Below are 20,722 nucleotides of genomic sequence, written 5' to 3'. Positions count from 1 at the left end.
ACCAGACTCTTTTTCTGTCACTTTCTCCCCAGATGTTCCAAGCAGGGTTCAGGCTAGGGAAAGGAGGCCGCCTAAATCTTCCTAACCTGTTTGGCTGCAAACCTGGAAAGAAAGGAAGGATGAGAAGAGAAGGGGAGGAAAAGGTAAAGAACACCGAACATGTCTAGTTTTAAGATTTGCTGTGGGCAAAGTCATCTACCAAAAATTAAATATACAGCAAATTTTTGTGACATGACTATGGCATGTGCTCTTTAAAGAAACAAAGCTAAATATTATATACCAACCCCTGTTTTAACACAAGCTGTTTAACACAGCCTGTTTAGCACAGGCTGTTAAGAGGTACTTGGGAAGACGACTGAAAGGACAGGCCCCTTTACTCCTTTGGAATCATTTTATCACAGAGAAAGGGCTCGTATTAAGCCCTAGGTAGATGATATTAAAAAATAGATCAAGGTGGCTAAAGCATTTTAATCAGTAACTTCGAACAGTAGGGACAGGGGGTTGGGCAAACACAGTTTGGGTGTTTTAAAAAGAGGACTCCTGAGTTCAAAAAAAATCAGAGAACTGAAAAGTACAGCCTGTTGATCGGTGTAGAAATGGTTAGTCTAGCTGAACTTTTTAGTTTGAGTTTAGCACAGAGATTTAACCTACAGAACTGAAGAACAAGAGTCTTTGCCCTTCTTATGTGCTTCTTGAGACCTTGGAAGAGTCCAGAATTTTGTGTGAGAGAATTACAGTTGTGCAGCTAGTTTTCTAATATATCTGTTAAGAAAGAGAAGTCTAAGCCAAGCTTGATGTTGCACAGCTGTTATCCCAGTACTTTGGGAAATGGATGCAGGAGGATCAAGAGTTCAAGGACACCTTCAGCTACGTAAAGTTGAGGGCCAGCCTGGGCTACCTGAATTTTTTGTTGTTGTTGTTAAGAAAGGAAGGGGCGGGGGAAGATGGGTGTCCAGAGGTCATCAGTTGGGAGTCAGTTTGGTCAGCTCTATGCCTTGGTTTGGATGGCATTCTGGTGTTTCCAGACTTCTGCAGTAATCATAGACAAGGATCAAATAAATAAAAGCATGTATTTCTGGTGAAATAGTTATAATGTGGCAAAACACTGGATCAGATTGATGACACATTTTTAGAATACAGAGGTGTGTATGGAGAGAAACAGAAATCTAGGTTAGCTGAACTGGTAGCAAGAAGTTCTTACTGGAAGTGTTTGATTCCAGTATTATTTTTCAAAGGCAATAAAAGTTTAGTCTAAAGCCAAGTAAGAGTGAGGTTACCTGCAGTTCTTTGTTCTAATATAACAGCAGTTTTATGAAGGTGTTAAAGTAACAGAACAGGAACAACAGAAGTAATAAATTAAGATATTTCCCACATACATTGGGAATGTGAGATAGGCTGGGTAAAACGGGGCAGGGAAATCTTAGCTGTAGGTCTCAGCTGCTAGCCGACAGCATTCTTAGCAGTTCTGTTGGTGGGAGCTATCGGTTTGTTTATTCCAAAAGATGTGCCTACTGATCACAAAATTGTTAGATCACCTAAAGAGGTTGGTAACAAATGCCTATTGAGTGGGCTAAACAAGGCCCAAGGTCAATTGTCATTTGATTCGGGGTCTGAAACTTCCCAGCCTCCCCACAAGCACTGGAGGCTTTAGTCAGGTAGCTGGCCTTGCAGAAGGTTCAGTGTTTCTTGTGTTTTGTTTTGTTTTGTTTTCCAGAAATGTCATAATTCCCTCTGTTGATGTTTATCAATGGAGAGGCCACATACAAATTTGAATTTGTTGCTAGGAAGGCTCATTAGTAGAATCCAATGTAAATGAGGTTGAGTAGTAAAAAGGAAATCAGTCCTTAGGAGGAAGAAATAGCTAGTTAAACTACTAAGGAAAAACGCCATAATCCTATCTTCAGAATCTTTTGGCCATTGTGAGTTAGATCTGGTTTATCTTTTCCTCTTTATTTGCAAAATGTGACATCATAGTAATGCACCTAAAATTAATCAAACCCTGGCCTAACAAAGTGAAGGTAGCAGAAGAGGGAAACAGATAATGTAATCAATCAAAATTCTTTTAAAACTAGGTTGACCATATGTTTCTCCTATATGTCTAGTTATTTGTGTTCTATGAATGATATTATATTTGGAGTACTTAAAATAATTTACTGTGTTTGAGTTCTAGTTTTTCTTTTGGCCAGCCTGACCTCCAATTCCTTATGTGGTATACAGTGTTACACTGTTGGAGTGGACTATAGAAGAGAAAAACCTCTTGACAATAGTGACTTGATAGGACGCATTTGTCACTTTGCTCCTTGACTGGATGTGTTCATTTTGCCCCAGGCAGCCTTCCAAAATTTATGGTCTTCTGTGTTTTTATGTGTGTGTAACTCTCTGATACTATATTTATTAAGTACAAGCAACTGTCATTTGGATATGACACTACACCATTCTTTGTCAATTTTCCAAGTATTTCATGAGTTGCCAGTTCTCAAAGAATTTACCAGTAAGGTGAGATGGAATGGGTAAAAGAGAGGGAAAAAAGTTGAAAAGAGTTTAAAAGCATCTTAGGAATTAGGGATATAGAAAAAACTGAACACTTGATGAGTTCAAGTAACCAAACCATTGTTTATATATTTCTATATATAGTCTCCTCTATATTCATATGTATGATTTAATCATTATATTAGAGTTTTCTAGAGTCACAGAACATACAAAATGTGTGTGTATATATAAAGGGAATTTGTTGGAATGACTTACAGGCTGCAGTCCAACTGATCAAACAGTAGCAAGCCGTGAACAGAAAGTCCAGGAATCCAGTTGCTGCTCAATCCCACAAGACTGGCTGTCTCAGCTCGTCTTCTGTATATGCTGGAATCCCAAAGAAGTAAGCTCCGATGCAAATGAAGGAATGGCTGTGCCAGCAAAGGGAGGACAAGAAGGCAAAGAGCAAAATCTTCCTTCTTTTTTGTCTTCATATAGGCTTCCAGCAGAAGGTGTGGCCCAGGTTAAAGGTGTGTCTCCTACTTCAAGATCTGAATCAAAAGGCTGTGTCTTTTGACCTCAGAGAGGTCAGACTGGAACACCTGTGGTAGCTGCTTTGGCACTGTAGTGGATGGAGGAAACATGTGGATATGGCAGGATACTGGAAAGTATATATAGGCAGAAGACAAAGTTAAGTAGGTTACAGAAAAAAAAAGTTAGGTATATGTTTGAAACTTTTTGGGAGAGCAAACAGAGACAGAAGAAGAGACCTGAACATAGGAACCTCTATTTACGCAAGGGAACCTCCATTTTCCTGATTGCTGACAATACCTTAAAAGATTTTGCTTTGGATCTGTCATCTAAGGAAATTGAGGCCAAGTTTGCTTGCAGTAGAGTGTAAGCCTAGAGGCCCTTAGAGAGGGTGCTAGGCATATAAATCTAAAATTATTTAGAAGACATCTCAGAGAAGAGCCCGGGGTTACGGTGGAAGACACGATTCCCATGGGTGAAGAGAGAAAAGTCAGTTCTGCCAGTCTTTGGGGCATCCCCACAAAGTACAGAAGAACCAGAGGTACTAGGGTACAAGCTGGCAAAGGAGGTCATCACACGCAGTGTTGGGGGGCACAGGGAAGACTCCTGGGAGACACTTCCTCACCTAGTACTAGGGACGTGCCAAAGGAAAGGGAAAGCTGAGAGACATGTCATTAGGAAAATATTATTCACCTAAGGGAAAGTATCTGTATGAGGGTCAGTGAGAAGAGATGGTACCTCCGCTCACCAGTGACGTGGAGAGATGCCGGTCAGTCTCTCAGACAAAGGGAAACATTTGTGCCGACCATGGAAACCAACTCCTCAGTCCGCAGGTGTTGGATGTATCGATGTAGGGATCAATTAGCCAGGAAAGAGGGTCCCAAAACCAGGTTGGGAGGAAGAATCCTGTTTTTTGAGATAGACAATAGGTACATAATAATATTACCATACTCAGAAAATAAGACCAAGCTTATCGAACCTTTTTTGATAGTGAAGATATAGCACAATGACCAAGTTTTAACATTGTATTATAGTTTGAGGGTATCTAGGCAAAAATTTTCACTTAGTAACTGCTAAGTATGAAATTTAGAGTTATGAATTTTAGAACCAATAATATAGTAGAACAGTATAAAGCAATTTTAAAATTACATTTGAATTTATATTAAATCTATTAGCCAGAAAGCCTAGTGGTTAATCTGGATTATAGGCAGCTCGTGGTGGGAGAGATAAGCTATGGGTACTTCCACAGCTTATACATGCTCAGCCGAGAACCATACCTACCACACACCTAGTGGGTGACATAAGATGACATCATCGGTAACTAGGCAACACAGAAGCAGGCTGCCTATATGCTAATACCCAATATAGACAGCCAAGAATAGCCATATCTTGAAATTGGGATAAATTTGAGACTAAACCACATAAAATGATTTTGAGTGCTTTGAGAAAACAGGAAAGTGAGAGATGAGGTTGACCCCAGAAACCTAGTCTATATTCCCTATAACCTTGTAGAAAACCAGAAAGCTTGTTACTACTCCTAAACCTAGTTTTCCTTGTGTTTTCTTTCTTTCTTTTTTTCAAAATAGTGTTGAATTACCAAATGCTTTTTTCACTTTCTTGTGCCTCTCCTAAACCCCTTCCTTAACTTATCTTCTATTTGACCATTCTTTTCTAGCAATAAAAGTCCTTTGTTAATCTCTTTCACTATAAAAAAGAAAACACATGATTCTCTACTGCTTTAATTTTTCTATTTAAAATATAATATGGCACTAATCATAATAGATAAATTACAGAAACAGCCAAGATGTGTTTCAGCAGATGAATAAAATGTATAGATATACAATGAAGTCTTACTCAGCTGTAATGAAAAATGAAATTGTTTTTCTTTTACATTTATTCATTTCATTTTATTTGTAGTTTTAGGTCTTATAAAAATTTTAAGTCATTTAAATGTTTTATAATTGTGTAAAATGGTTATTTTTTTAAACAATCAAACTGACAAGAGTATTTTTTCAGAATTACTGATTCCTACTTCTGATCTCAATTTATCTCTTCAGAAGAATGAAATTGTGTCATAAAAAAAAAACTGGAGATTTTCATACTGTGTAAAATAATTCACGTCTACACACCACAGAACAATGAAAACAACACATTTTCTTTATTGCCTTCTGGGGGAAAAACATGAAACTAAAGGAAAGATCTGAGAACACATTATATTTACATATGGAAATGTCATCAAGAAACCTCCTCATATACAGCTGGGATACAGAGTTAATAAAATGTAACTAATAATAATAAACAATAAAAAAGTAAAAAAAAAGAAACGTCCTCCTGTATGCAGTTAATATATGCAAATAAAAAAAACAATAAAAAGCATTCATAATATATCAGTAGCCACTAATGGCTATGTATTTTTTAAGGTAGTTTGAAATTTTCTGCCCATAGTAATCTACATGCCTATATAAAAATCTTTATTGGCCTCTTTGCCACCTGTCTGCCATTGGGTGCTCAGCTCTGCATCACCATGCTCTTCTACAATGGTGTTTTTGCCTCACTACAGGCCCAGAAACATGGAGCCAAGCCATTCTGAACTGAAACACCACAACTGCCATGAGAACAATCAAGGCTTTGTTCTGTTCTGTCAGGTGAAAGGCAATGAACGGAAACTAAAATTATACCCTCTCGTGTCTCTTCTTCGGTGGAGGACATTCACATAGCTGGGGCTGGAAGAAGAGAACTCTCAGGTGTTTTTATACCATTATATGCATTTGGGAGTTCTCTCCAGTGGAGTGGCTGCTAGGGAGACAATTGAATTTGTTTTAAATGTTTGTGCAATAGCCAGGATTAGTAAGGATGCAAAAATCTCTTCTCAATTGGTCAGGCTGAATGGGCCAGCAATATGGCAAAAGCCAGACAAATGTTAAATTTAAATTCCACTATAGAGAGTTTAGCGATCAGGTGGAAATGGAAGTTCACCAAAATACTATACATAAACGTGTTCACTATTTGGTTAATTTCACCATCATTTGTTGGAGTTTGGGTCCTTTTTTTTTTTTCTTTTGATCTTTTAAAACAGTCTGTCATGCAGTCTGGGCTATCAAAAATCCACTGTGAAGCTAAGGCTGGCCCTAAATTTCTGATACTACTATTTCTATTACTCAAATTCTGTAATCACCGACAAGTTTGTGATATTCAGGATCTTTGAGAGATGTTTGTTTGTTTTCAGGCTGCCTTGTAGTAATTTCAGGAGAGCTCAGCAAACCTACCAACAGCTCCATTGCAAATGCTTAACTCAGCCTTTTACCTAAGAGTCTTTTCAGATGTCCTAAGAATAAACTCAGAAGATTCAGAGTGCTATTGTTAGGTATGGTAAGAAATGCCAGTGAAGAGTCCAGCTAGGCTCTCAGCCCTAGCACTGACTCCAGCAAAGAATCCTGAGTGAGCAGAGATAGCAGTCCTACAGGAGGAGTCTAGATAGCATTGACCAGACAGAAAGGTTGGCAAACTTAAGATAGTGCCTATACAGCAGATTTCCCAGCTTGAAAAGGAAACTAGAATCTTTTCACACCACAAATACAAATTAATTCAATATGGGTAAATGTATAAGGCATAAAACCATAAGACTACCAGAAAATAAGTGTACGAACAGGTTATTGACATTGATCTAAATTTTTTAATATAGCTTCTAAGCCTTAGGCAATTCAGGAGAAAATGTAGGTAGGTAGGTAGGTAGACAGACAGACAGATGGGATTACATCAAGCTGAAAAGTCTCTATAACAAAGAATTAGCAGAAGGTATTTGGGGACAATGCTCAGGTATGCAAAGTCCAAGTAGTAACTCAGCTTGATAGCAATAGAAACAACTGTCTTATTTTTTAAGAAAAAGATGAATTACATTTCTGAATACACATTTTCCAAATGAATGTATGGAGTTTGGCATAGTGATGAATGCCTGTAACCCTAGTTCTCAGGATGTGAAGGCAAAAGGACCACCAATCAAGTTTGTGGCCAATATGCACTACACAATGAGACTGTACCACAAAAGAACAGAAACAAAACAACAGCAAACCCACAAACAATGAAGAAATACAAACAGTCAAAAGTATATGAAATTGTCAAGCTTCACTGATTTCTAGGAGAAGGCTAACTGAAACTCACTAAGCTACCACTTCCCTTCAAATAGCTGTTACCAAAAGACAGAGGCAGCGGGTAGTGATGAGGATATGAAAGAAAGAGTGAGCGTGAACCCATAAACAGTGTGTGTGTGAATTAAATTAGTATGGCTGTTTGGAAAATAGCATAAGAAGCACCTTAAGAATTAAAAATAGATCCACTATATGAGACATAGCTTGTACTTCTGGGTTTAAACAAAAATCTCTTGTAGATACACAGAAGAAAATGAAATGTGTATGTTAAAGAAGTCTGTGTTTATTTCATTGATTCACTATTTGTAGCAGCTATGGTTCAGAATCAGTCTGAATGTCCAATGCAGGATTGATACCTAAGAAGAAATGATGATAATTTAGATGTGTGGCTTTAATACTGGGTCGTGTTATGTAATCCAAACTGGCCAGGAAATAGTTCTTGTGTGCTGCGGTTGCAGAGGTATGTTGCCGTATCCCGTTTTAATGGGATAGTTTAAAATAGCAGTCATTTCAATAAATGAAATGCTGTGACAGTTGAATGCCCACATTCAAGAAAATTTATGTGTGTTACTTGATCGCCATACACAAAAATAAACTCAAAATTGATTCTGTCTTTATAGGACAGAACAATCATTCAAAAAAGAAAAGATGAGTCAGTCTTTTTAACTTGATTATGAAATTACTTAGGTATGATATGATATGAAAACTAAAGTTTTTATTATCAAAGTTTTTATTATAAATAGCTATATCTGTAGGAGTTTTATTACATTTTTAAATTGTTTAAAATTTTTCATTAAATATTAGATGAGGACTTTATTAAGTTTTAAGAATTTTCATAATTCTGGATAAATTCCTTATCAGATATATAACTTAAAGTTATATGTGTGTGTACAACAGGATACTTAAAGGAAGAAAAATTTCCAGGTATGATTGTACATGCCCTTCATCCCAGCACTAAGGAGGCAGAAACAGGCATATTTCTCTGAACTTGAGGCCAGCCTGGTCTACATGGTGACTTTCAGGCTATGTACAGAGACCCTGTCTCAACAAGAAAAAAAGAAAATGTTATCTTGCATTTCAGAGGTCTCAGTTCATGGTCACTTGTCACTCCTATTTCTGCATCTCTATTGATACAGAACATCATGGTGAGAGCATGATGGTCTTTTGAACGGTAGCTAGGATTTAAAGAGAGTAGGAGCAGAGGATTGGGAACAAAATGTTTTCTTAAACATTGGCTGTATTGGCTACTTTTTTGTTACTGGGACAAAAATCTGCTAAAGAAGATTTAAAAGTTTAATTTTAGCTCATACTCTCAGAGAGGTCTAGCCATAGTCACTTGACCTCATGTGCTTAGACTGAAGGATATCATGGCAGTGGGAGCAAGTGGCTAAGAAGAGCTATTTCATGACCAACAGAAACCAGAAATGTTTTGGCTCACTTTCTCCTTTTCTACTTTTTGCATGAAGAGTTCCTAAACTACAGTAATAGTACCATTCACTCACATTCAGTAGGAATCTTCTTTCCTCTTCTAACCCTTTCTGAAAATAGCTCCAGAGACACAAACCTATTTAGAGGAAAGCCTCACTCTCATAGGTGATTCTGAATCCAGAAAAGATGACAATGAAGTTCAACTGTCCAAAAACAAATAAATAAATCATCTCAAGCTTTTGGTAAATCCCAATAGTCCATTAAAATATAAATATAATCACCAGTTCAACCACTGATGAGGTAAGCTCTCAAAATCTAGTCATTTACTCAAAGTATGTCCTGAAAACACTGTTGAGCTTGGGACTAGAGCTTCAACACCTGAGCTTTGAAAACTCATTTAAAATATAGACTAATGTACTGTGGATAGAGAATTGCCTAGGTTGAAAGAGGTCTCAGCAGGGTTCTTTAGACTCCTTTTCTTCTATGACCTCAGTCAGACTTAAATCTTTGTAACTGTGAATAGAATACTTTATTATTTTTACAATCCCTACATTTAATGCAATTAAATTTGAACTTTGTTTTAGAAGTCATTGGAAGATTGCCCTGATACAGAACTATTTTTTTTTTTGATGTCTGTCTTCATTGGCCAAATTGCTGTAGGCACTAATTTGATGTCCTTCACTTGCCTACACCTGTATGGTTTTTCATGCCACTCTTGGCTTAAATTCTTCCACATTTCGTTTCAAATAAAATTAATGTTTTGGTAGAGAAATTCAGCCATTTCTTTTCTAAAGGCATCACTCTTAGGAAAAGGAATGGGAATTTTCCTATGGATGACATATCTCTCTTTTAGGTGGAGTATTGGGAGGAGATAGTAGCCTACAGCCCTTCTGGCTTGCTCTTTAAAGTGGAACCTCTATTCCATGAATGAGGTGGGATGAGAGTAACCAAGTCTCCTTAAGTAACTATATAGTATAAGTAACAGATATATAGTATAGTATAAGTAACAGACATAACTCCTCTGTTATATCTCTGTACTAAGTAGGAAGGTAGGTAGGTAGGTGAAAAAAAGAATGAGTAGGGAGGGGTAGGGTACAAGAATGACGCATATAACCTATTAATATGACAGCTGGAATTTGTCCTTTAAAACATCTTGGCAAGGTGTTTGATATCTGCCAAAATCTGCCACCTCACCTGGCAGCTAGAGGGAAAAGACTATATTCTTGGCTGTGCTTGTTTAGAATGAAATCACCCTTGTGTCGAGATTGCAGAAAGCAGGTCAGAAGCAGGTTGAGATTGAAATGTCCCCAAATCCTCATTGTTCATACTGAGTTATAGTAGATTTTCTTCAACAGTATAAAAAATTTTTTTCTGCTCTTATGTCATTTTTTATACACACTTGTTGGTTGTGTTTTTAAAAAATATTTGTTACCAAGTATGCTTGTTTTTTTATGGGGTAGGCCTCGTGCTGTGTACTCTTGAAGTGTGTTACTTTTGAGAAAGTAGCTTCAATCGAAGTGGATTGAATACAATGATCAATAACTCAAAAGAGGGCTAGAGAAATGCCTTAATGGTTAAGAGCACTTGCTACTTTTCCAGAAGATGTGGACTCACTTCCCAGCAGCCATGCCTTTCATCTCTCAACTGTCTGTAACTCCAGTTCCAGGGGATCCAATGCCCTTAGCTACACAAATAAAATGCACATAAGTTCACCCAAGCACACATGTATACATAAATAATAAAAACAAAACAAAAACACCTACAAAACCAAACCAGCTTCTAGTTGATATACACAAAAGGTAGTAATATGTAGTTATAACTCCAACATAGCTAATAGTATTGGTTGACTACTTGATCTAACATCAAGGAAGAAGAGTGACATAGTATTCAGAACTTACGTTTATTTGCTAATCAATTAATCTGTGGAAAAAAAACAGTAATGATGTGTGAGTAATACTATAAATTGTTCTTTTAGATGTTATTATGCATAATAAAAAGAAAAAACTTTTAAAGAGAACATATGTCTCTCCAAGTTTTAAAGAGTGAGAAAGCTTAGTCATTGTGAATTTTGCTTTTGAGACAGATTCTCAAGTTGTTATAGGAATAATAGCATAAAAGAGTAGATTTAAACTAAAGAACAACTACTAGACTCATGTTTTTATACTGGTATAAATTATGTATTTGATACAAATGTAAGGTTATTTTTGTTTCAACTGTAGTTCAAGGTATTGTACCTATGCAACTCATTTTGAAAATGTAATGTGCAGCTGTAGTCCTTTTGAAAGCTATTACAAACTCCTTAGTATTTTAAAAATGCAGGTTAGTAGTCAGTCAAACAAACATATGTTCGTGTTTATTAATTGTATAGTTATTCACAGAAATAAGCTTTATTTACCCTCCTGTAAATGTTTTTAAATCTAATCAGATAGTAAATAGCTTTGAACAAACTATTACCTTATTACTATTAATAGATAGATGTTTTTCATAAACCTTAGAGATCTACAGAATATGGCATTTAAAATGTCTTATTAATAAGTTTTTGTTCATTTTGGTTTGTGTTTTGTTTTGTTTTTGACAATGAGACATGGCAATTCCTGAATTCCTGGCATCATACCCAGCCTAGTTCGAAGAAGATGATGGGCACTGAAGAACCTCCATATGGAGTTTGCTTCAAAAAGTGGCAAGCAAGCCATTGGGAAAGAAATTGACCTTGTTTCAACTGCAGACAGCATGTTGTCGAAGCTCTGGACAAACAGGATGTGTAGGAAAGTCATCTGTTAATGCTAGCCAGGACAAGTCCTTCATAGCTCTGCTTCACAAAAAGGTTTGTCATATACTTGGCCAGAAGGCTGAAGATGATGCCCCAACATTGCTGAGGAAATTTGAGTGACTGTCTAGGCAGCCATCTGTCTTCTCTCATTTCTATAGTTTTAGAAGCTGCTTGCTCTACACTTCCTGTCTACTCAGGTAATATTTATTCCTTCTCAAGTCTCTGATAGGGTTGAAAACTAGATAATTGTAGTATCACAATTAAACTTAAGTCATGTAGGATTTAAGAAAATGTTTTAAAACGATATTTTTAGGTCTAAGTAGATTTTTTTGGGCGAATAAATTTTTAAAAATTATTGAAGTACAGAATTCTGAACTCACCAAGATAGGATAGATAGTACAGTAGTTTCTTCTAATTTGCCATATAAAATGGACTAGACATTGTAAATGTAGTCCTTACATAATAGTTTAGATAATTGTTCCATTGTTGTTCTTATTGTATATAGTTATTATTGTAAGAGAAACTTTAATTGGACTAAAAAGTGGAGATGTTGGGGGATGGTCTTATGTACTGTGTATTCATTTGCTGATTTCTGTGCCCTGAGATCTGGAGATCTGGTTGCGGTCTGGACATGGGCATTTCATGATCATTGAAGAATCTTCTTTATCAATGTTGTGTAAACATTGCTCCACAGTTACCTCTGATTGCCTGATAAAGAAGCTTATGAGACAATGACTGGGCAGAGGAGACATTAGTCAGTACTTCCATTCCCAGGGTGTCTCAGTTAGGGATCAGAGAGGGAGAAGAAGAAGAGGCAAGGTGCCTTGACATATTCTCCATGAAGACAGAGTTACAGCAGAAGACCAAGGCAAGACTGAAATGGCGAGTAAAAGGGCATGTGGTAGGGAGGTAGATAGGCTAGCATAATTGGATTAGAAAAGATGAGTATCTGCTCAGTTATAGTGCTTTAAAGCTTGTTGAATAAACCTAATACATCTCTGTGTCATTTATTTGGGAACTAGGGTGGGTATCACAAAGGGCCCTACTAATACCATAATTCAACAAACTGGTCTTGAACTAGCTTATTTCAGAAACCAGTTACGGTGTCAAGGGTAGATATTGTAGATGTGTTCCACAAGATTGGCCACAGCTCAGCTTCTGATTATGAAAAAGGAAGCACATTTGCTAGGAGAGGAACGATAGAAGAGATATGGTCAAGTCAAGCTGGAATTGCTGTCTTGGTTTGTTGATGAGAGACTATAGAAGCTAGATGAAGAAACAGTTTCTACTCAAAATAGGCTACCGTGGAAATAGGAGACAGAAGAGGAAGGAAAAGTAAACTTCAAGGTCTCTTGGGAAGTAGTAAGAAACAAATTAAAATGTTGAAATTGAAGTGAAAAATTACAGAATGTTACATGAGCCAGTCAGGATCATCTTGTTTCTTACAGTAAATCCTGGCCATTGTGAATAAAAGCAAAGATTGTGAGCATGGCACTTATTAGAATTCATGGAGTGATTTTTAAAGTTTGGAAATAAAGGGTAAGACTCCAAAGTGCTAGAAAGAAAAAGCATGGGAATAAGTGCACCCTGGGGGTTACACTGAAAACGTAAAGTAAGCTAAGGAGGGAATGGTATATTACAGTGATACGGGCAGGCTAAGGAAACCCAAGGGCACATAGGATAAAGCAGAGACATTTAACAAGGAAGGAAAAGAAAGAACAAAAAGAAAAAGATTGGGTTCTGATGGAGACTTGGGAGTCATTGTTGAAACTGAACAGTGCAGAGTTATCAGTAGAGATCAAATATAAACCAAAGGTTTTGAAAATAATTGAGCTTACAAAATGCTGATAAAGCCTGTAAGAGCTGATGACAAAATGAAATTTTTGGCATTAGCAACAAAGAACTTGCAATAATAATGCTTTGGTCTACATAAGGAGGTATTATCTCTGTGTGATCCCGACATATAGAAATCCTCGGAGTCTGCCTACACTTAAGATTTCCAGCTTGTTTATGGCTTTCAGACTGTTACAGCTCTAGGGCTGTTCAGAGATTCACCAGTCTGATCAAGAATAACTTAATAAATAAGAAGCTTATTAAGTACTGGCCAGGACCAAGGATACTGGTCACGTCCATACCTGAGACACATGCTAGAGTATGAACCGGAATTACATTAGTCAGGGGCATATACAGGTAAAACTCACAAGGCTATGAGCTTCCTGCTTTTGTGTCATCAGGTATTTCAACATTTGAATTTGTTTCTTGTTTCTTCCAAAGATATCTTGAAGTTAATTTTTCCCTCATCTTCTCTCTCCTAGTTCCACAGAGAGACATAAAGGCAAAGCTCATAAGGCTATGTACTTCCTGCCCGGGTTGTCATCAAGCCCACATCCTGTACACTCAGGGCAATTCACGGGTGGCTCTATTACCTTACATCAGCAGCCCCAGCATTCTAGGAAGTTTTCTGTCCTTGGGCAAGTGGGGCTTACAGTATTTTTATCTCTTAAGCACAGATATTTAAACTTAAAACATAACAGCAGCCATCACACAGACCAGAAAGCAAATGACACTAGGGAAAAAAACCCAAATAACTAAACTGTGGTTAGGCACTAATGTATGACAAAATAATAGTGTTACAAACTGAAAATTTTACCTTACCATCAACACATGGTCTGTGATTTCCTTCTAAAAAATAAAAATTATATATATGTATATATATAATTTTATCATTTTAAATACATATATATATATATATATATATATATATATATATATATATATATATGTCCTAAGAGTTAAGCAAAATACAATTGCTCCATAGTGAGGTGTGTGTGTGTGTGTGTGTGTGTGTGTGAGAGAGAGAGAAAGAGAGAGAGAGAGAGAGAGGCAGATAGAGATAAAGAAAGAGATATCTAATGGAGCTAGCTATTTTTAATTTTTTCCTTTGTAGAGACTCCTATATGAAGATCCAAAGTACAAAAAAAGAAAAGGGAAAGGACAATACTGTTCCTCCCCCAACAGGAATGTTCTCATCTTCTTTTAAGGACCCAATCCTCTGCTCTTCCATATTTAGTAACACCAAGGAATCATAGTGAGATGCATTAATAACACTGGCAGGTTTATATAGCAGAGCTTGAAGGTAGAAATTAAAAGGGATGTAGCAAGCATTTTATGTCAGTCCAGGAGAGACTTTTCAAACTTTTAACTTAAATATTTAGACAGTATTTTCTAATGTACTCCCAACTACAGCAAATGTTAATTTCCATTTTATGAAACCTGTGACTTGATCAGCTTCTGGAGAGAGTGGCAGGCTTGCCTTGGATATGCTTTGGCTTCTTTGTCTGGCTTACCAACAAGTTCTTGGGTGCGGGTGGAGCTTGGCTTTATTTTAATCATGCTTTTCGTATACTCTCAACTGTGCATCAAGTCTTATAGCCACTATACAAGCAGTATCTGTTGTATATGGAGTTCAAGGGAATATAGAGGAACTGGAATGTCCCAAGCCTGGAGATAGAGCAGTGGTGCCCAGCATTCGGTTATATGGAGCCCAGAAAGTAAGGCTCTGATTCTCCAGCCTTCAGCATACAGTGTGTATAGTAAACACGCATAGTCCACAACTTGTATTTTTCATATGAAAATAAAACAATTATTATGTGATGATTCATAGAATTGTGAAAACTCTGAAATCTCTAAGATGAGCAAACAAATCCTGTATTAATATTAATATTTGGCACTCGATTTATTGGACCTCAGAAGCTGAACTCTTCATAATACTGCAAATTCTCTCTACATGCAGTTAAAGGCTTTCTTTGTGTGAGGATTTTGCCTCATGTGTCTATGTATGTACACCACAAGAGTGCATAGTGTCTGCAGAGGTCAGGAATGGGTATCAGATTGCCTGGATCAAGAGTGACAGTTGTGAGCTGCAATGTGAGTCCTAGGAAACAAACATTGAATTTTACAGTTTATTATATGACTTTAAATAATAACTTTCAAGTGTTCTATGACATACAAATACTTTTTATATGTATAAATAATTAGAACCTTTTATTGATATAGTCATCTTTTTTATATTGATTACCTAGGCCACTCGTTATAGACGAAGTTGTGTTTATATAATCATTTGGGTTGCTGTGGGTTTTGTTTGCTCTGAGATAATACACCATTTCGTCTATAATTAAAATTGTAAGAAGCATTGCTGCAAAATTGGGCAAGATCTTCTATCTTATTATTTTTAAATTCTTGGCTGCCTAAGAATTTACAAACTAGTTTTTCAGGTTCATAATGAATTGAACTAGGATTTTGAAAAAATTCAAATTTATGTATGTGTGAAGATAATACAATAGTTATCATTTATTATATAAGACTATCTTCTCATATATTTGATATTACACATATTTTAATATTTTATTTTCTGAACTAGGGTCATATATTTATTTTGTTATGTTTAATTCTTGACATTCTGTAGTTTTTTGGTGTTCTTACAGAAGATATCTTTAAAACTACAGCCTTTGGTCTTTTTTATTTATTTTGTTATGTTTAATTCTTGACATTCTGTAGTTTTTTGGTGTTCTTAGAGAAGATATCTTTAAAACTACAGCCTTTGGTCTTTTTTTCTTGACAAGGGGTTTCATACAGCATGGGCTAACCTCAGACACATTAGGTAGCCAATCTGTTTTTGAACTCCTGATCCTCCTGCCTCTACCTTCCAATTTCTGAGAGTATAGGCATATGCCACTATGCTCAGCTAAAGCTACTGTGATATGAATATAAGATTTCCCTCACAGATTTGCTTTTAGAGGGTTGGTCTTCAGCTGGTGGCTTTGGGAGTGTGGGGAATTTCTAGAGTTGGGACATAGCCAGAGGAAGCAAGTCACAGGACTTAAAGAATACCTTGCCCCTGGTGTACTCTTCCTCCCCCCCCCCGCTCCTTCACTCTCCTCCTCCTTCCTCTTTCTATTCATATACTGAAGAAACTCATCTACTACATGATCCTTCAACCAAAATACATACAATACATGCATGTACACATGCACATCACACATATGCACACTTACATATGTATGCATACTATATGCAACATGTACACACACACATATGCTACACGTATGCACACACACCACACACACACTCCGTACACTTATGCACATATACATGCCCACATAAGTGCACCTGCCACACACACACATGCACACGCATGCACATATAAACCTTTATCTGTAGTCTCATGCATATTTTCTCATTTTTTCCTTCATATATCTTTATATTTCCCTCGTATTTGTTGCCTGAATTGAGCATTTGTTTTTAAAGTTTGAGAAGATATATTTCTCACTCACTCACTGCTTTCTGATATGTAGATTTTGCCTTATTTTTTTTATTTTATGTTACATGGTTCCTTTCAGAACATTAGATGTTTCCAGCTCAATTTTTTTTTCTCTTGTAATTTGTTTATCGTGTATTGCTGAAACCACATCCGGCATATAAAGTTAATGTTTATTTTTTCTTTCTACTACTTTTATTGGTTAATTTTCATATCCACCTATATTTGAAGTCAAAGTCATCACGTTAATTATTGTATTTTCCTCTACTGTTTTAAACATTAAAATCCTTAAAAATATATAGGCAACTGAGTAAATATGGGAGTAAGAGAGCTGACCTTCCTTGGGAAAGAACATTCAGATGGTTGTCTACTGTGAAACTCTCAGCCCAGAAAACATACATACAAGTAACATTATGGACTCAACAGGTTATATTTGCAAATATATACAAATACATACATGCATGCAATACCAATTGATGAAAAAGAGGCATGAATTTGAAGGAGAGTGAGTAGGGATTTATGGGAAAGTTTAGAAGGAGGTGTGGAAGGTAAAAATGTTATAATTAAAATACAGTCTCAAAACTAGATAAAATAAATAACATTTTGTAATTCCAAGCTGTGAGATTTTGGTCTTATCTTCTTGACCACTGAACATGAAACTTATTGAAAGTATTTCCTTTAGGAGGAATATTCTCCCAGACACCCAGGGTTTTGCCAAGGAGTGAGATATTATGAATATACTTCTTTGCATGGCATTTCCTGGACAACCCATGTTTAAATTGAATTTCTACATTTTTTTTGAATTGTGTCTGTTACAAATTCTCAAGGAATCGTCCCTCCTCATTCACTTCTGGTGGATGTCTTCACCTCATTTATCATTTTACTCAGGTCACAGCTCTTCAAGGAACAACAGGTTGTCCAGTATGTGAAGGGTAGCACATACAGTTACTTCTCAGGAATGATCACAAAGGCTTAGCTTGTTCTCCCAGAGAATGTACATATCTTTACGTTGTGTGACATTGCAGCCTGGTATTGCCATCTGTAAAGTTTATGCATTCTGGTTATTCAAAAGAGAACACACACAAGCTTTCACAGTGTTTTTAGTACGTTTACAGTATTATATTGAGTTGTAGTCCTAGCTATCCTGGACCCTGAGTTCACCAGGCCAAACCTAATCTGCTGAATACTCAGAAGGATATTTAAACTTACAGTGTGAAGCATAGTGAGTAATGACCGTCTCCCAGAAACCATTGGATGTAACATAATAAATAAATTGATTAAAAATGATACATAGGAAATGGTAGGAACAGGAGTAGTTAAACTTGAAATTTTGAGGGTATTTTACTAATGTACATAGAAAACCAGTTGGGTAACTCAATTTACCCGTTCTCAAGTAACTTAAAGTGAGTAACTTGCAATCAATTTGGCCTACTTAAATGAATATTAAATTTAACCCATATATAACTATAACAGTCATTGTTGACTGGAAAGAGAGACATCAAGAACTACAATCTCATCTTTTCATTTTCTTGCTACACAGTAGTATTTTACTCCACATATTAGGACGTTACTTTTAAATGGCCAGAAATCTTCACTGAAGGAATGCTGTATAAACAAACCCAAATTTCTCATCAAATGCTATATAGTTTGAGTCTGAAATGTTCCCCAGAGGCCAGTGTTTTGACATTTGTTCTGCAGATTGTAGTGCTATTGGGTGATAGTGTATTCTTTAATTGGTGACACCTAGTGGAGGTCTTAAAGCAGAGTGTGTGCTTTCAGAGAAAATTGTGGGAATCTTCTGTCTCTCCAGTAAAGTCCAGCCATCAGGAGGTGAGCAGCTTCCTCCATTCATTCACGGTGCCCTATTCGTAGTCCCAGAGGGAACAGGGCTAACTGGTCATGGGTCACAGTCTCCAGAACCATGCACCAGAATTCTTCACTCTAAGTTGATTTATTTCAAATATTCATCACAGTAGACAAAAACTCACTGACACCAACGCGAATGGCTCTTCATGGCCCATGCAACCACAAATCATTTGCATTTATCTTTGAGCTCAGTAACCAATATAATAAAGCTATTTCCTGTCCTCATTATTTATATTAGATACTCTTGACATTTTTGGAAGCAGGGTTTCAGGAAATAAGAGGCCTGGGTTGTGGAAGAAGCTGTATTTGTGAGGAAACAACAAATGTCTGTGCCATCATAAAATCAGCCAGAAGTGTGCATGAAGTAAATTGAGTAGCACAGAATACAGCAAGACAAACCAGGAATGCAACTTCCACCTCTATTGAAAATTAACTAAATAAAATACCATCCTTGATTATTTTTCAGAAGTGTCATTCTGAAGTTTAAGGAGCATTGTTAAACCATCTGTGGAACAGAATTATGGGTTTGGGCTGAGAGCTGACCTTCCCCTTCACTGTGCTACCCTTGTCTGCTTTTCATCCCCCTGCCTAGTTTGTGATAGCTCAGATCCCTGCTCCCTGAAGGCACTGGGAGGAAACACACTCCCTCTTGGCCATTTTGATGGGTGTAAGGTGAAATCTCAGGGTTGTTTTGATTTGCATTTCCCTGATGGCTAATGAGGTTGAGCATTTCTTTAAGTGTTTTTCAGCTTTTCGATATTTCTCTATCTAAAATTCTTTATTTAGCTCTATTCCCCATTTTTAAATTGGATTACTTGGTTTGTTGCTTTTCAGCTTCTTTAGTTCTTTATATGTACCGGATATTAGCCCTCTGTCAGATAGAGGGTTGGTGAAGATTCTTTCCCAATTTGTAGGCATTCGTTTTGTTTTGTTTTGATGACAGTGTCCTTTGCTTTACAGAAGTTTTTCAGTTTCATGAGGTCCCATTTATTGATTGTTCCTCTTAGAGCCTGTGCTGTTGGTGTTCTGTTCAGGAAGTTGTCTCCTGTACCAATGAGTTCTAGGGTCTTCCCCCTTTTTCTTCTAACCAATTTAATGTGTCTGGTTTTATGTTGAGGTCTTTGACTTTAGTTTTGTGCAGGGCGATAAGTATGGATCTATTTGCATTTTTCTACATGTAGATATCCAGTTAGACCAGCACCATTTGTTGAAGATGCTCTCTTTTCTCCATTGTATGGTTTTGGCATCTTTGTCAAAAAATCAGGTGACCATAAGTGTGTGGGTTTATTTCTGGGTCTTCTGTTCAGTTCCATTGATCCACCAGTCTGTTTCTATGCCAGTACCATGCAGTTTTTATTACTGTTGCTATGTAGTACGGCTTGAGATCAGGGATGGAGATACCTCCAGAAGATCTTTTATTGTAGAGGATTGATTTAGCAATTCTGGGTTCCTTGTTATTCCATATGAGGTTGAGAATTTTTCTTTCAAGGTCTGTAAAGAATTGTGTTGGTAATTTGATGGGAATTGCATTGAATCTGCAGATTGCTTTTGATAAGATGGCCATTTTTACTATGTTAATCCTGCCAAGCCATGATCATGGGAGATCTTTCCATCTTCTGATATCTTCTTCCAATTCTTTCTTCAGAGACTTGAAATTTTTTTCATACAAGTCTTTGACTTCCTTGGTTGGGTTCACACCAAGGTACTTTATGTCGTTTGTGGCTATTGTGAAGGGTGTTGTTTCCCTGATTTATTTCTTAGCCCTTTTGTCTTTTGTATACAGGAGGGCTACTGATTTTTTTTAGTTAATCCAGCCACTTTGCTGAAGGTGTTTATCAACTCTAGGAGTTCCCTGGTAGAATTTTTGGGGTCACTTAAGTGTACTATCATATCATCTGCAAATAGTGATAATTTTACTTCTTTGTTTCAGATTTGTATTCCCTTGATCTCCTTCAACTGATTTATTCCTCTAGCAAGGACTTCAAGAACTATGTTGAAGAGATATGGAGAGAGTAGGTATCCTTGCCTTGTCCCTGATTTCAGTCGGATTGATTTAAATTTCTGTCCACTTAGTTTGATGTCCGCTATAGGCTTGCTGTATATTGACTTTACTATGTTTAGGTATGTGCCTTGTATCCCTGATCTCTCCAATACTTTAAACATGAATGGATGTTGGATTTTGTCAAATGCTTTTTC

General features: G+C 36.7%; 1 long non-coding RNA gene across 2 annotated transcripts; it reads left to right on the top strand.

Moving 5' to 3' along the window:
- Window positions 1-4: 4 nt before the first annotated feature.
- Window positions 5-19,978, top strand: LOC132649472 (uncharacterized). 2 transcript variants are annotated; one of them, XR_009587920.1, is made up of 4 exons: window positions 5-143; window positions 2,748-2,999; window positions 11,156-11,540; window positions 14,291-19,978. It is a non-coding gene; the product is annotated as an uncharacterized LOC132649472 (long non-coding RNA). The 2 variants fall into 2 exon arrangements; XR_009587919.1 differs by lacking the exon at window positions 14,291-19,978 and having other exon boundaries at window positions 11,156-12,334.
- Window positions 19,979-20,722: the final 744 nt, after the last annotated feature.

Source organism: Meriones unguiculatus, chromosome 20 (assembly GCF_030254825.1).
Source record: "Meriones unguiculatus strain TT.TT164.6M chromosome 20, Bangor_MerUng_6.1, whole genome shotgun sequence".
Taxonomy (NCBI): Eukaryota; Metazoa; Chordata; class Mammalia; order Rodentia; family Muridae; genus Meriones; species Meriones unguiculatus.
This window is presented reverse-complemented; position numbering and strand designations above follow the sequence as displayed.